Genomic DNA, 16,534 nt, shown 5'->3' on the forward strand with positions numbered 1-16,534 from the left:
CATATTGCAGATATCTGAAGTAACTCTTCCATTTAAAATTTGAAAAAACCCAGCCCTCAGTCTCCTACGATTTTAATTTATTTTTCCTTTGGGTTTTCAGTTGATTTTCTGCTGGCAGTCTGTATTTTTCTTTTGGACAGATCATGCTTTAGGTGCTAAATTTATAGGGAGAAACATAAAGGTAAGGTAGAGTGAGGGCAGAAGTTGAGGAGCAAGTATCAACGATCCATGGAACCCATATCAGATTTTATTTATTATCCTGATACTTTGAAACTGTCTGTTGAGTGAGGGAATAAATGAATAACTTATCAGATAGGAACAACACAACAAACACATGAGCAAACATACGGAAATAATGGGCTCAGAGTCCTTGCCTTAGGAAATAGCTCATGTTTAAATGGGGGCCTCAATTGAAAATAAAGTACCAGTATTATAAACCAGTTATGTTTATTGATTCAATTCTGGTTGGTCTTTCAAGCTTAGTTAACAGGTAGTGACTGCTAATTTCCCAGCTATTGATTTTGAGGGCTTTGCTTTTCAGGTAGGCATATATAATCCTAGATGAGGATAGAAATGGATCGTGTTTACTCCAATTTCTGTAATCTCTCAAGAAGTCTCTTGCAGGATCAACATTTTAACATTATAGGTATGCTTACCTGGAAATCTGTTTTCTTGTTTCTATCCCAAATGTTGTTCCTTGGCAGGTCCCCCTCAAAGAGTTCTTCCCCCATCCCATTCCCCTCTGAGAGGGTGCCACCTCCTACCACCCCTGGCATCCCCCACTCCCTGGGGCATCAAGTCTCTACAGGGTTAGGTGCATTTTCTTTCACTGAGGCCAGACAAGGCAGTCCTCTGCTACATATGTGTCAGGGATCATGGACCAGTCTCTGTATGCTTGTTGGTTGGTAGCTTAGTCTCTGGGAGCTCCTAGGGTTCCAGGTTAGTTGACACTGTTGGTCTTCCTATGGGGTTGTGATCCTCTTTACCTCCTTCAGTTCTTTCCCTAACTCTTCCGTAGGGGTCCCCAACCTTAGTCCAATGCTTGGCTGTAAGTATCTGCACCTATGTTAGTCAGTTGTTGGTAGAGCCTCTCAGAGGACAGTCATGCTAGGCTCCTGTCTACAAGCACAAAATAGCATCAATAATTGTGTCAGGGTGTGGTGCCTGCCCATGGGATGGATCCAAAGTTGGGCTGGTCACAGGTTGGCCATTCCTTTAGTCTCTGGTCCATTTTTGTCTCTGCATTTCTTTTAGATAGAACAATTTTGGGTCAAAAATTTTGAAGGTGGATTTGTGTTCCCATCCCTCCACTGTGGGGGCCCTGTCTGATTATTGGGGGTGGTCTCTTCAGGTTCCATACCTCCACTGTTGGGCATTTTGGCTAAGGTTACCCACATTGAGTACTGGGAGCCTCCGCAGTCTTGGGTCTCTGGGACTTTCTAGAGGTTCCCCTTATCCCCAACCACCAGCAACTGCATATTTCCATTCATTCTTCTGGCCCTCTGGGCTTCTTTCCTGTTTCCCAATCCTTCATTTTCAAACCAGAAGGAATGGATTCTTTTAAGTTGTTTGACTTGTGTAAATGTCAAAAGACAGTTTACGAAAGCTGGTTATCTCTTTTTACCACGTGAATCCCAGAGATTGAACTCAGGCCTTCATGCTTGGCAGTAAGCACCTTTACTCACTGAGTCATCTCTCTGACTTCCACTTCCATGTTTCTAAAATAACATTAAAAACAAAAAACTGCACAAATACCTTCAAAACCCAAATAGACATAAATAACAAAGCATTGATACACAGAACCAATTACACTTTGCTAAATGTAACTTCTCCATTTGGAGAAAGGGCTTTTATTTTTCAGATAAAAGATTTAAGATCACAGCAGACTCTGAAGGTTGAGGCAGGATTCTTGAACACTCCCAGGCACCTATCTCTTAGAACACTGTAAATGTAAACATGAAGACAGGAAATGATCACAGGAAACCTTCAATGTTCCATCCAAACATCTATTATTGACATTGCTTGTGTTAGACACACATTTAAAAATCCATACTAAAATAAAAATTTTGTTAGTCTACCTTGATGAGAATGGAAAACACTGTTAGTGGTGTCTGCCATAATGATAATGGAAAAATACAAGTTGAATCACAGCTCTCAGCTTTAAAATGAGAAGATTTTAAAGTCAACAAAGAATAGTCAGGAAGCCTGAGCCAGACTGTGAGCAGAGCTAAACTACTCAGAAACACAGCAATGATCTTGTTTCCCTTAAGTCAATAAACAACTAATTTTAAGTTCAAAAAAATTAGTTACTTAATGCTTTCCTCTTGGATGCATTCTATAAAACCAGCTATTTAAGTTTCCATCACAACCATCAGAAGAAACTTGTGCTGTTAGTTGACTTTTTACATTGTCAATTATCCACAGGGACAGTAACTTGCATATGGCAGAGAATGTGGGTATGTAAATGGATCCTGTCAAAATATTCTTACCAACACAAACATGTTGAACAAATAGTGATCTATAATATCTAGGTGGTTTTAGTGTGAAAGGGTGTTGGGCTGTAGTGTAGGCCTGAGTGTGGGTCCTGTTGGGCTGAATTGTAAGTCCCATGTCTGCCACCCCAAGGACTGCTGCTCAGAGAGGCAGAGACATTGGAATTTGACTGTGTTCACTCCATGCTGTGCTGGGCAGATGTAGGGCTGTGAGAAGCTGCAAGGCTCTGCTCTGGGGTGGAGAGAACACTGTTTGGGCCCCCACAGGGGCCTGAGCTCTTGGGTTGGGGATCTCCAGGCCAGGAAATGGCTAGGAACTGACTGGTTTCAGACCCTTGGGCTCTCAGGTGCTGCTCAGAGACCACGGAAGGACCGAGACAGGGGTGAGCATATGGGCTGGACTGATCTGCAGCGAAGGGGTGAGGGGTAGAAGATGAGTTCCAGTGGTGCACCCCTGGAAGACTCTTGGTCACTGTGACTAGCTTGGCTAGGTCATGGCTGGCTCGGCTAGCTTGCTTGAGTTGGAGGCCTCTATGGCTAAATGTAGAGAGGTCATTGGTGGGAGGTTAGAAGGGGGCTCTGTAGTTGAAGACCTTCTCCACGGTTCGCTACTCCCCATGGCGGGCCCCAATGACAAGAGTTAGTCCATGGTCTTAAAATGTTTATTGTCATGGTGGAAAATGGATAAAGCTATACCCTGTATTCTCAGGGCAGGCCTGAGGTTAAATACCTTTGGAGGAGAGTCTGAGAAGGAATGGTTAATTGGCTACACCCACTGGGCTTTAGGTATCTCATGAATATGGAGATGTTTTGAGGCTCTGAGGCCTATGTCATGCCCTCTACCTGTGCTACGTGACTGATAGCCACAAACCTCTCTTTAGGAGGGGTTGTAGCTATTTGAAAGGAACCAGGGTCCAGGAGCAAGGTCAAACTCCTACCATCCCTCTAGGGTCTCTGGGATTCAAGGCCTGCACTTGACCAGGTACCCAGCTACCTCTCATGTACCACTGCCTCACAGAAGGGAAATGGATATTTAAATGTATTGACTAGAGTAGCTCTGTTTGTGTAGCAAAGCTGAAGTGTAAAAATTATGGCACTGCTAAAAGATTTCATTTATTGGTTACCTTATAGGGTAGCTCAATGGCAGATAACAGGCTGCCAGGACACAGGTATAATTATACCCACTTTAAGATATAGAGTTCAAATTGAGAAAGATTGGATAATAATAGTTATTATTGTACAGGTGGGAATTGAACTCAGAGCTTCTTGAATGCTAGGCAAGCACTCTATGGCTAAGCTTCATCTCCAGTACTAAATGATTATTGTGAAGTCCTTGGTTAATCTTCGCTGTCAATTTAATTGTACCTGGAGTATACATGTGAGTGTGTCTATGGGAGAATTGAGGAAGACCCATCCCATGTTTGGACTTGGATTGATTTATGAACGAATCGGAAAGAACTCACCTCTCTCTGCTTCCTGACTGCTTGTGCAGCATGACTACTTACTCCTGCTGCACGCCTTGTTCTTCAATCATGAGCCACATCCCTACTCCTTTTTCTTATAGCCATGAGAAAAAGCAAGATTATAAGATTGCACAACTTCTTAGTGGTAAGAGGTAAGTTTCAAGTTTAAACATATCTAATTTTGTAAGTTTCACTATGAGAAACTGACAAATAATATAAATGATCTGGTAGTCTGTGCTTTCAGTTATCATACATAGTTATGAGCTGATCACTGCTATGAGCACATCTAACAGGACTAGTATGACTCTTAAAGAAATACCTTTATTCAGATGCATGGTCTCCCCCGCCTGGTCCTTTTGGCTGGGGCAGACACATAGCTGGTCTGCTCCTGTGGAGATACTGGATCCTGAGCCGTCCTAGAGGAGCCACTGCACTCAGAGCAGCGGGTAAGAACCCAATCCCATTCCCTACGACCCAGAGATACAACTGGGAGCCAGGGGTGCTCAGGACCCATCAACCACCCAAACCCCGCCCCTCCAGAATACCACTTCCCTTCTGCCCCAGCCTGGTCCTTTTGGCTGGGGCAGACACCTAGCTGGTTTTCTCTTGTGGAGACACCATATCCTGAGCCATCCTAGAGGAACCACTGCACTCAGAGCAGTAGGATTTCCAGATTCCAGAGGTGGCATTAGTCCCAGCAGTTTTTCTACCCAGGAGCTTAGGATCACAAGACCACAGAGACATCTGGACTCTGAGGAGTTCTGACACAAGCAAGATAACTGGAAATACAGACTCCAGTCAGACAGAGTGAGGGCAGGTAACACTAGAGTTAACCAGATAGCGAAAGCCAAGTGCAAGAATATAAGCAACAGAAACCAAAGTTACTTGGCATCATCAGAACCTAGTTCTCCCATAGCAACCCCTGGACACCCCATCACACCAGAAAAGCAGGATTCAGAATTAAAATCACTTCTCATGATGATGATAGAAGATTTTAAGAAGGACATAAGTAACTCCCTTAAAGAAGTACAGGAGAGCACAAGTAAGCAGGTAGAAGCCCTTGAAGAGGAAACACAGAAATCCCTTAAAGAACTGCAAGAAAACACAATGAAGGAATTAAACAAAACCATTCAGGATCTGAAAATGGAAATAGAAACAATAAAGAAATCTCAAAGGGAGACAACCCCGGAGATAGAAAACCTAGGAAAGAGATCAGGAGTCATAGATGCAAGCATCACCAACCGAATACAAGAGACAGAAGAGAGAATCTCATGTGCAGAAGATACCATGGAAAACATTGACACAACTGTCAAAGAAATTGCAAAATGCAGATGCATGGTCTCAAGGACAGCATGTTGTCATCCGTTCAGTTTCCTTTCTCATAGAAATGAGCTCTTGACATTGTGCAGTCATTGTTGATAGCTCCCAGTTTCTTGCCATCAGACCATCCTGTGATATGTGCCAATGTCTCTGGTCTCAGGGAAGTCACGTGATGTGTGCCAAGGTCTCTGGTCTTAGGAAAGTCATGTACTTTCATTTCACACATTTTTTTTTGTCAATGTTGAAATTTGTGATGCATGGTTAAGTTTCTTTTTTCTTTTCTTTTTTCTTCTTTCTTCTTTTCTTTCTTTCTGTCTTTTTTTTGTTGTTTTGAAAATAATGTACAGAAGAGAGACTGAGATTTGTACCTTCAATTTAATGGTCAGAGGGCAGATGAAACATCAAAAGCAAGCAAATAAACAGTCAATCAATCAATCAATCAATCAATCAATCAAGCAAGCAAGCAAACAGAATAACTCCTAATTCTTTGAACATAAGCTTTGAAATACATTCTAAATTTAATCCTTGAGCTTTCCTCAAAGCATTGATCATCTCCCATCTCCTTGATATATTTCTTAAAACTGATCTTTGCTCATTCCCTTGTGTCTTCCTGTCCTGACTTGTTCATGCTTTCTACTATCACTGATTAAGTTCCTGCCAGATATCATCCTAAACATAGAAGCTATCATTCAAGTTAGGTTGTTAACTTGATTGGCTTAAGAAACACCAAGGACATTAATGTGGCATCCACTGTGTCAACAAAGATGTTTCTAGAGAGGAAGAGAAAGACTTGTGCTGTGTATCTGACACCATCAAACTGACTGAGGTCCAGGCCTGAATGCAAATGGGAAATAAAGAGGAAGTGAACTTGCCAGGACTCTTCATTCTTCTCTTAGACCCATCTAGATGGGAAGAGTCTCAGCGTCATCCATTTCTTCATGACCTTCCTGCTAACTTGGTGTGTACCCTTTTAAGTTATGAGCCTTTCTTCATTTAAATTGTTCATATCAGGTATTTTGTCATAATGAAAACAGGTAACTAATAAAGGATATAAAGGTAAATGAAAATGGCCCCTGCTATCCATGAGCTTTTGGCTTCATCTATACATTTCCATTACAGTCACATGACAGCATAATATATGTGAAGAATGGAAGTAAAAATAATGGATAGCTCTCACTGTGTAGAGTACCACTCCCAAACTCAGTGACTTCAAACAATAACCTTTTATTCCCAATCATTACATTATACTGTGTTGAATAGTCCATTAGTCTATCAGAGGTAATAAAATACTATAGACAAGGTTGCTTTAAGTGAGACAATAAACTGTATATTATTACAGTTGTGTGGGTTAGAAGTCTCAGATGAGCTACTGTGTGTGTGGAGGTTTTCTCTCTATGATTTGCAGATGAGTGTCTTAGTTCTGTCTTCACAGAGTGTGTCTCATGTATAGACACTTCCAAATTTTAATCTCTTCTTAGGGAACCAGTAATCTTACAGTAAAGTTCATCTATACGAGCTTATTTGATCTTAATTACCTCTTTTGAGGCCTTAGCTTCAACCACTGCCACTTGGACTAATCATGAGTAAATGGAAACTTAAAGATTTTTGAGAAAGTCAATTGGAGGGTGTTTTGCTGGGGCAAACACATGAAGGAATGTTTTCCTGAAGTGGACACAGGTGAAAGACTAAGGCAGATTCATGGAGGAACAATTTGCTAAGGCAGACACAGCTGAAAAGATGTTCTGCTAAAGCAAGCACAAGAAAGAAAACATGATGAAGAATTTTTCGCCAATGACACCGATGAATTGGTCTGCCTTACATTATATAGTTGAGCTGCATTTGTTGGGACTCCATACCAAAAAATTTCTGGTGATGTACTAGAGTCTCTTGCCACTTCCTTGGGCACAGGTTGATTGGTAGAGTGATGCCACCTAAGACAGACAAATGTGCTGAGGCAAGACCCTTGGAGGACACATGATGTTTGGAGGGTATAAATAGAACTCTACTGACAGTGATGGAGGCTGAGCTTGGCTTGCTTATAGAGCTAGCTGTGCAACACTTGCTGGCCTTGCATCTTTGCTGATCTTCATTTCCCTGAGAGGGGCACAGCCAAGAACTTCTCCTGGTGTTCCTCCTTGTCCCTTCTGCTGACTCTGGTGGAGACTGAGGCCTGGTTGTCTCTGTTAGGTAGTGTTACCTCTGCTCATTTGCGTTTGCTATCTCAACTCTACCAAACTGGACAGCTGGATCTGTGAAGTGTTTGTGAGTGGATCAAGCTGCACTGCTAACCTGTGAGCTAAAGTGTCAATTTATAGACAATACAGATAAGAGTTGCTCCAAAGAACCATTTCTAAACAGTTCTACTTCCCTTGTAATTCTTTCTTTTTCACTAACTCTGGTGAGTGGTGGGCTACAAGTGAGGTTAAAGTGTTTAAGAACCATCATTAAAAATAAGATTTGAAAAAATTAAAGTTACATATGAGGACTTTAGGAGCTAGGGGTTAGCAATTAAGTTTATGAATTTTTTGAGGAGAGCATAATTCAATTCATATCAGAGGGGGCTTTAGTTAAGCTGGGCGGTAGTAGGCTTGACTGATCTCACACATCACAATTTGTTGGGCTGCTGTGGTGTATTGTTTTCATAGCAGAAGTTGGAAGTTTCCAGAAAGGTAGCAGAATCAGAACATTTCTTAAAGCCTTGCCCCAGAACTTTTGTATTTATGCAGAAATTCTCAAATTCCAGAGATCAAAGCCAACTTTAATAGGACAAGGAGAAAACTTTGGCTTTAGTAAGAGGACATGCAGAGTCATAGACAAGCTGTGTAGACACAGGGAGGGGTGACATACTAGGATCAAGCGCTCTCACACCCAAGTGGAACACATTGATTTAGGATGGAATTTCTAACACATGGAATGAGCTGCATATTTATTTTGCTTCTGCAAATTTAGCATTGGGTAGTTTCGATCAAATTTTGAAATGTATGGCCAGCATGTGCTGTGGTCTGAGTTTGTTTGTATGCTCCTGAAATTCATATATTGAAAATTGTCACCAAAGAACAGTATTGCAGACTGCTTTAGGGGGTGATTAAGTCATGAAGAAAGGCTACTCATGAGCGGATTATGAAAAAAAAAACCCAAACAAAGTTTAATTGCTTTTATTACTATGAGGAAACAGCAAGAAGATACCATCTATGATAGTATGTTATATCAGATAGTGACTATGTGGGTACTTCAATCTTGAACTTCCTATTCTCCAGAATTATGGGCAATAAATCAATATTATTGATAATTTGCCTAGTCTAAGACATTTTGTTTTTGTAGTCCAAATGGACTAAGGCCATATGCTTGTACAATAGTATGAAAAATTATTTCCTGTAATAACTATATCAATAGTCACAGTGGTTAAATAAAAAGAATCCCAATTTTGTGTCCAGTTGAACTTAGTATCAGTAGAAGGGGCTCAATACAATGCAGCTTCCTGCCTACAGATCCTCTCAGAAGGTTCTGTCTGGAGTGTGAGATGAGGAAGCCCCACCAGCTACCACCCTATTGTTGGGGAAAACATTTCAAAGCATATGTCTCCCAATAAGGGGTCAGTATATTTAGAAAAAATATGATTTGGTAATAACATAGTATAAGCCATTTAAATGACTTGTAAGGAACTGAAGCGGAAGGGGCACTGTGCAGAAAGGAAGTGCTGTCAGCACATTTGCTGAGAGAGGAAATTGGAATGGTGCTCCTCTGGTTACTTGGTAGGTAGTCCTTGGCTCAATCCACACCTGTCTCATCCAGGTGGCCTCACTCCACCAGAGATAAGGAGGGAAGGATCCCTATGTGGGAGATGAGTATCTGTAGGATTTGCTCTCAGATAAGAAAGAGAAGAAAAACAGATCAGACCACCTCAGGGAAAGGAAATAAATTTATGGGAACAAAATAATTACAGCAACTGAAGTAGAGGAAGAAAAAGTGGAAAAATGAGCAAAAGCCAGCTGAAAATATCCCCAGTTGGATTTTCTGCCTCCTGCAGGCTATAGCTATATTCTCCAAGGTCCATACATTTTATGAGACTTTGCCACTTTTATGTTTTCCCTTCTCTTTATGTGATGACTAGCTAAAGAAAAATTAGCCAAAGAGTATACAGGGTAATTTGGATGACCATCTTTTAACTGAATATTGTTAGGCAACTGTATGGTGTGTATTCATTCACTTGGATGTGCCATCATATTTGGGCAGACTAGAAGCCAAAAGATATTCTTTAGCACTGGGCTGAAAATAATTCATATTAGTTCAAATATGGTAAACATAAATAACATGTAACATGTAGCTAGGTACTTAATATGAAAGAGCCTATTCATGAATCACTGTGTACATAAACCATTGTGCTCTCTCTCTCTCTCTCTCTCTCTCTCTCTCTCTCTCTCTCTCACACACACACACACACACACACACACACACACACCTTGAACTCGCCATGTAGCTGAAGATGACTTTGTACTCCCTGATCCTTCTTCCTGTTTTCTTGTGCTGAGAATTGAATCCAGAGCTTCATACAAACCATGCAAGCATTCTCTACTAACTGAGCCACATTATAAGACCCTTTATAATAATTTAATAGACTCATAGTATTGAATGAGAAATTATAGGTTTTTTTTTTCCTTTAGATTTTGGTACTTTGGTGTTGGACATGAAATTAGGTTCTGTGGTACATCAATGGAATCAGAGTTAAATTTCAGGTTAAGATTTAAAGGAAAAAAGTGTTAGGGTTCAGGAATCACTGAAGGAAAACCCTAGACTCAAATAGTATGCAACAACAAAGAACATTTATTCTGTAGAAACAGCCAGCATGCTGGGGTCACCACTGCATCAAATTGATGATGACCCCAGACAAAGGCAGCTCACAAGTCTTCTTATAGGGAGCTGGGGAACTCTCTAGAAGAATTAGGTAATCTCTAATGTGATTGGTAGGAACTAGAGCCCTGTCATTAGAATGATTTTGATTGACTCAATCTAAAACCTTGTTGGTGGGTGTTGGGATACCCCACATGAACTGCATTCCTGCATTATGAATGATCAACCACCAGATAGGCTGCCCAGCACAGATAGCCTATCCTAAGGTAAGATATTTCCCATTCTTGTGCCTCTCTTAGGGCTATTCCTCAGGTGAGTGATTTTATTGTCTTGTTCCTGGATTTTGGGGTCTGTTCTAGGAGCAGATGACCTATGGCCTAGTTTCTGAGTGGAGAAAAAATGGGATGAATAGGCCCTTTCATAAGTAGAGATCATGAGAGCTTCCTGGGTGACTTATCTTGCTTAAAACTAATGATAGGAAGCAAAACCAGAAAGAAGTGTGTACCCTTTCTTCAATAGAACTCAATGAGAATGATCTGCTCTCTGCAAAAACAAATAAATCAATGATTTAAAGAACTCATATTCTGGGCTGGAACTATAGCTCAACTGGTAGAGTAGTTGCCTAACATACTGTAGTCCTGGGTTCAATTCTCAATACTTCACAAAAAGCCAAATGTCATGGTATATGATTAAATTCCAGAACTTGGGCAGTAAGGTCAGGAGGATCAAGAGTTCAAGGTCATCTTTGGTTTCCTAGAAGTTTTGAAGACAAACTGGACTATCAGAAACTGTCTCAGCTGGAGAGAGTGGTACTCACGTTTAATACCAGGACTTGGGGGCAGAGGCAGGAAGATCTCTGTTATAGAAATTTCTTTAATCCCTCCCAAGGTTTCTACCCTGCCTTTGGTTATTGAGTTACTGGATAAAAAAACAAATCCAGCCTTGATATTTTTAATAAGCCTTAAGCAGCACAATAGCTGGAGAGCACCCTATTCTCCATGCTGTTAGACTCTACTTTCCTATCAATAACCTTGAGTTATTACTTACTATTTACTATGTTCCATCTGGGCTGTTCTCAACTCCAATTGGGCACCCCTCAGGGCCATTCTCTCTTGACCCTTAACTGATGGTAGCTTTTCCCTCCTCTTCTGCACATTCTTCTTCCTTTCTGTGCCCAAGCCCAGGAAGCTTCTTCTGCCCAGCTTTTAGCTGTTGGAATCTTTATTCACCAATGAGAATTAACGTGGGGGCTGGGTTACAGAGGCTGCATGTAGACTGCACCTCTTCAGGACCACAGTTAGCATTACAATAGACAGTAAAAGACAAAACTTCAATAGATCTCTAAATTTGAGGCCTGTCAGGTCTACAGAGTGGGTTCCAGGGCAACCAGGGCTACAAAGTGAGACTGTTTAGAAACAAGCAAACAAATGAACAAATAGAAACCCTGTCTCAAAGAATAAAAGTGAAAGACAACATTGCATTCTGATTGTACCTTTGTTTTTAAAGTTTTCTTTGCAGAGTTGTTGTAAAGTTGTAGAGTTGCCTCAGAGCTATGCACATATTAGGATTTTTTATTTAGTTAAATATTTTTTGTTTTAAAGATATTATAGTAAAATGAGGATTTATTTTGTCTGTGGAAATAGTGTAGGGCCAGTGCCATCCATGAACTCTGCATCCCTGAATACAACCAATCACAGAATGAGGGTATTTTCTTAAAATTACATCTATCTGAAACATGCCCAGCTTTTCTTCATTACAATTCCATGAACAATACATCACAACACCCATTTACACAGCATTTACATTAGATATTAGGCATATCAGGAAATGATTTTCAGTGTATAGAGGGTTGTGTGCAGGCTGTAAGCAAATACTGTGTGTGGCTTTTATATAAGAGACTTGAGTATTATTTGGTTTTTGTATTGGCAGGTGGTTCAGAAATTGGTCTCCCATGGATACCAAGGGATGACTATAAATTCTTCATAGGGTGGATGAAATCAGAAGGTGCTAGGAGGGAGGTGGTAAAGAATTTCTTGAAAGACAGCTTCCAATGGCTATTCTAACGACATAAATGGAGCATTGTCAGACAGCTCAGCTTTATTCCTTTACAGAAACGGGAGCCAGAAAAACAAGATCTTATAATAAAACAGATACGTATAATAAACACGGCTGGCTCCTTCTGGATGCCTTCTGGAGGAATCTGTTGCCTTCTTATTGTTCTTCCCCTATAAGCTTCTGGAGGCCCCTGCACTCTGGGGCTTGTGACCCCTTACTCCTATTTCTCTAACCTCCATGTGCTGTTGTCAATTGTTACTGTTGACCTCTTAAAAATACCAATAGGCCTATGTTTAGGGTCCATTATAATAATCCAAGATAACCTTCCCATTTCAAGATCCTTAAGCATTCCTGAAAAGTCTTGTTTGCCAGGCAAGAAAATAACAAATTAATTCAGGGGTTAGGATGTAGACACCTTGGGAAACAATACTCAGTTTAATTCTGAGAGGCAAGGCTGTGTTGGAGCCCAGGTTAGAAGAAAGAACATGTAGTAGAGCTGGGGCAGGAACAGTTAGTAATTGTGCACAGAAACATGTGTTCAGTTGGAAAGATGGAATGATTGCTTGATGCACCCTCGTTAGAAAGAAATAATGGACACAAGAGAAACTCAGGATATGAACTTTTTGAAAAAGAAAAAAAATGAGGACATTGTTATTCTCATAAATGTAGAAAGGGATGTGAATGTTGATAATCAGTCATTCTTGTAGCCACAGTGGGATGTGAGTAACCAGCTATTGTTCACATAATCACAGCCACATTGATTTAAATATCTGAGAAAACCTCTCTGGGTTCCTGATTGAAGTCATTAACTACTGGGAAAGTGTTGTACACAGAAAACTTGCATTGTCCCCCCAAAGGCATTTACAGCTCCAGTGTGATGGTATTATAAGATATTGAGGTTGGGTCCTCAAGAATAGAATTAGTACACCACAGGGGCTGAAAAGGCCAGAATTATCTTGTTCCATCAAGGGAGATGACAACCTTCCATTGGCCAAAAAAGCTAGTCCTTATCAGACAATGAATCTCCTGACTTTTTGACTTTCCAGGCTCCAGAAATGTAAAAAAAATTATTTTTATTGTTTACAAAAATATGAGTATGTGCTCTTTGGTTATAAAAGCCCAAACAAGTGGAGACAAAAGACTTTGGCAAACATTTTGGAATCTTCTGAAAAAAATTAAAGAATTAGAACGTTCCCACTGAATGTAGTGGTATACCCTTAGGAGAGGCATGCTTACTTTAGATAATGGAAGTTGATTTTTTAATACAGTGAGTCATAATTGGCCCATTTTGTGGGCTTGTTCTTTGGCTTTTATTTCATTCAAAACACTTCTGGCCAGAAAAGAGCAGTCATGTGTTCTAGGGAGCTGAGTGACACAGTGCTGCTGAGGCAGGCAACAAAGGGAAGAGCTTAACAACCAGGACATTATTTGGTTTGGGTTGTGCATACCTCCTTCTTCTAATAATGAATGTGGATACCTAGTGCCCTGGCCTACACATACTGTATCCACACATCCCTCTCAGAACAATGAACCCAGTAAACTTCAGACCCCCACCTGCATTGAACTTCTCATACACCCCTCTCTGAGCAACAAAATAGGTTTCTTCTCCCCTGATAGCAATCAGACCTGGACAGCTTCTATTCAAGTATATTCCCAATGTATCTGGGTATGAGGAATGGAAAGGCCAATCTAGCCTGAACTGGTTTGGGGTGTGTGGGAAGAAAAGCAAAATTGTATCCACAGGTAAAGTTCTAGGGAGAATCCTCTCTTTACCATCCTATGCCTATGCATAAGTAACAGAAATATGATTAAAATCAGATGCATTATGGGATGGGTCATGTGGAATAGAGAAATGAATGTTTGACCTAATCAATCAGTCAAAATAGAGAATTGCCTATCCATACTCTTTAGCAACCAAATTCTTTTCTCTCTTTTCCATAAAAGGATATTCCCAACAGTAAAGGGGGCCCTTTGATTGATTTCTCTCTCCTATGGCTAATAGTCCTTTGGACTGTGCTTTCTTCCTAGCTGTACTTTGCTTTTGAATTCTGTCTCCTCACTACTTTGTAAATGTGTGTGAGCCCTTATTTTCAATTCTTTGAATAAGAGGCCAAGAACCTGGAAATGTTCAGCCCAGACTCCACCCATTAGCAGCATCACTAACTAGTTGCTGAAGCCTGGGAGGTCTTGCTCTCATTTACCATCATACAATGATGTGGGGTTTGCTGAACTTCTCCTTCCCCATGTGCGGCCACCTCTCCGAGTGAGAGTCCCTTACTTGTTGCATACACCTATGTACCACATGCATGTACTTTCCATAAAGGTTGAATTCTCCCTTGGCAATGTAGCAGGACCTTTTGCCTTGTGTTTCATGTTTTGTTCTTGTTATCCTGAAATCCTTAGTAATTGCAAACAAGGCGGCCTTCCTTCTCATTTTGCATTGGGCCATGAAAACTTTGTAACTTCTCCTATCCACACAGTCTCAAGCAGCATTCCTGCCACTTACCTCAGTTTGGTCATGTCCCTCCAAACTTAAAAACAGTGCATGCTTCTGTAAATTATTTCATGAGAGTGGTAGAATAATCCAAATGAACCCTGAAACACTACCTTCTTTTACTGAGTGTTCAAACATGTGATGAGTCTGAGAGAAACATTTTTCATTTAAAACATGCATGCATATGTCTGTTAGGTAGTCATAAAAGATTTAGGTCCAAACTTTATTGACATATTTTTATCTTGAAATGTGTATATTTATAGGTTCAGACAGATTCTGATCATTATTTTTGACTTAGTTTAGCAATTCTGTCAAAGTAGATGTAGTCAGGTGGCATGCCCATGCCCACTATACCATTTTTTATGCATACCCATCCACTACTAGTTTTTAGAGTCTACTGCCTGCAAATTTCTGAATACTCACTGTCTGTTAAATAATGCCTTCTTGAATTTCCCTATTGAGTAATATCAAGCTCATATGGCTAGGGTCAGGAATTTGCTTTTCTGTAAATTAGAGCAATATTTCCCTATAATGCTTACTGTAGTGAATAGAGAACCAGAAATACCTTGATAGGTGGTCCTTGAGATGGAAAAAATAGTCTTTAATCCTGGCCAGCCTGAGGACAATGGGCATGCCTTGGCCTTGTCTCTGTTGTCCTGAGGGCCCTTGGAGAGAGGTGAACTCTGTTAATTAAACAACATCCATCTAAAATAAAGCTTACCAGCCCAGAGAGATTTAAGAAGGACTATAATGTGAATTTTATTTTGCATTTAAAAAGCCATGCTTTATACAATTGACACGTTGGAGAAAAGATTGATAGTGGGGAGGACTGCTTAAGAACAGGAGAAGGGCTGGAAATTTGCATATTAATTTATGTACCCACAACGAATGCAGACAGCCATAAAACGCACTTGTAATAATTATACTACCATTGAACTGTGAGCTTTTAATTAAATGGAATGTTTTTATCTTGTGTTTTCCACGTTAACCACGTTGCTATGGATGTCAAGCTGTTCTTGCAAATCAAAGCATTGGAGATGTCTGATCTGGGCTTTCATCACTGTGGCAGGCAGTGGTCTGCATTCCAGGAGTGTGGCAGCTGGGTCTTGGTGCCCTGGGCCAGCTCTGGGCACCTCAGCTTTATACATTCTTTAAAGGGAGTGTTAGAGACACAGCTCAGTCAGGGGAGAGCCATGCCAACCCCTGGCTTTGGAAATAAAGGAATGAGGTATGTAAGCCATGAGCCTTTTCAGTAAATCAGAAAAGGAACTCTGGCTTTTTTTTCCCTTGAGACAGGCTTGCAGTATTTATTTTGATCACTGTCTACATAGTGGACATCAAGGTTCAGACAGAAATCAGGCCATAGAAATGACCATTTTCCACACTTTTCAGTGCAATACCAAGCACATCCTCCTTCTTCTTCTTCCATTTTATTTCTTCTTCAAAAACACTGTTAAACAGCATCATGTGTGATTGATATGATTGCCATTATGTTTTGATGGTCTGGTTGAGACATGCTGAGCCTTTTGTTTTTCATCTGATTTCCACTGTTTGTTCTTCAGCTGTGATTTTCAAGGACTGGGCATATCCATGTAAGTCAATGGGAACAGTCCCAAGAGAGGCTTAACACACCAAGATTGGGGTTGGGAAATGTCTTTGTTGATATCAAACAAGTATCACTTAGTTTCTGTTTGTACATTCAAGGGAGTGAACAGACAGACTGACATCACAGATATTCAAGGTATTATCAGTCACTTAGTCTCTTGCTACCACTCACGTGCCCAGGGACTTTTATGGTTCTGCCATAGATAGTTTTCCTTTGGTTATGAGTAATACATAAATAACAATAAAAAAGGAGGATC

This window comes from Grammomys surdaster, unplaced genomic scaffold (assembly GCF_004785775.1).
Source record: "Grammomys surdaster isolate TR1022 unplaced genomic scaffold, NIH_TR_1.0 65, whole genome shotgun sequence".
NCBI classification, from domain to species: domain Eukaryota; kingdom Metazoa; phylum Chordata; class Mammalia; order Rodentia; family Muridae; genus Grammomys; species Grammomys surdaster.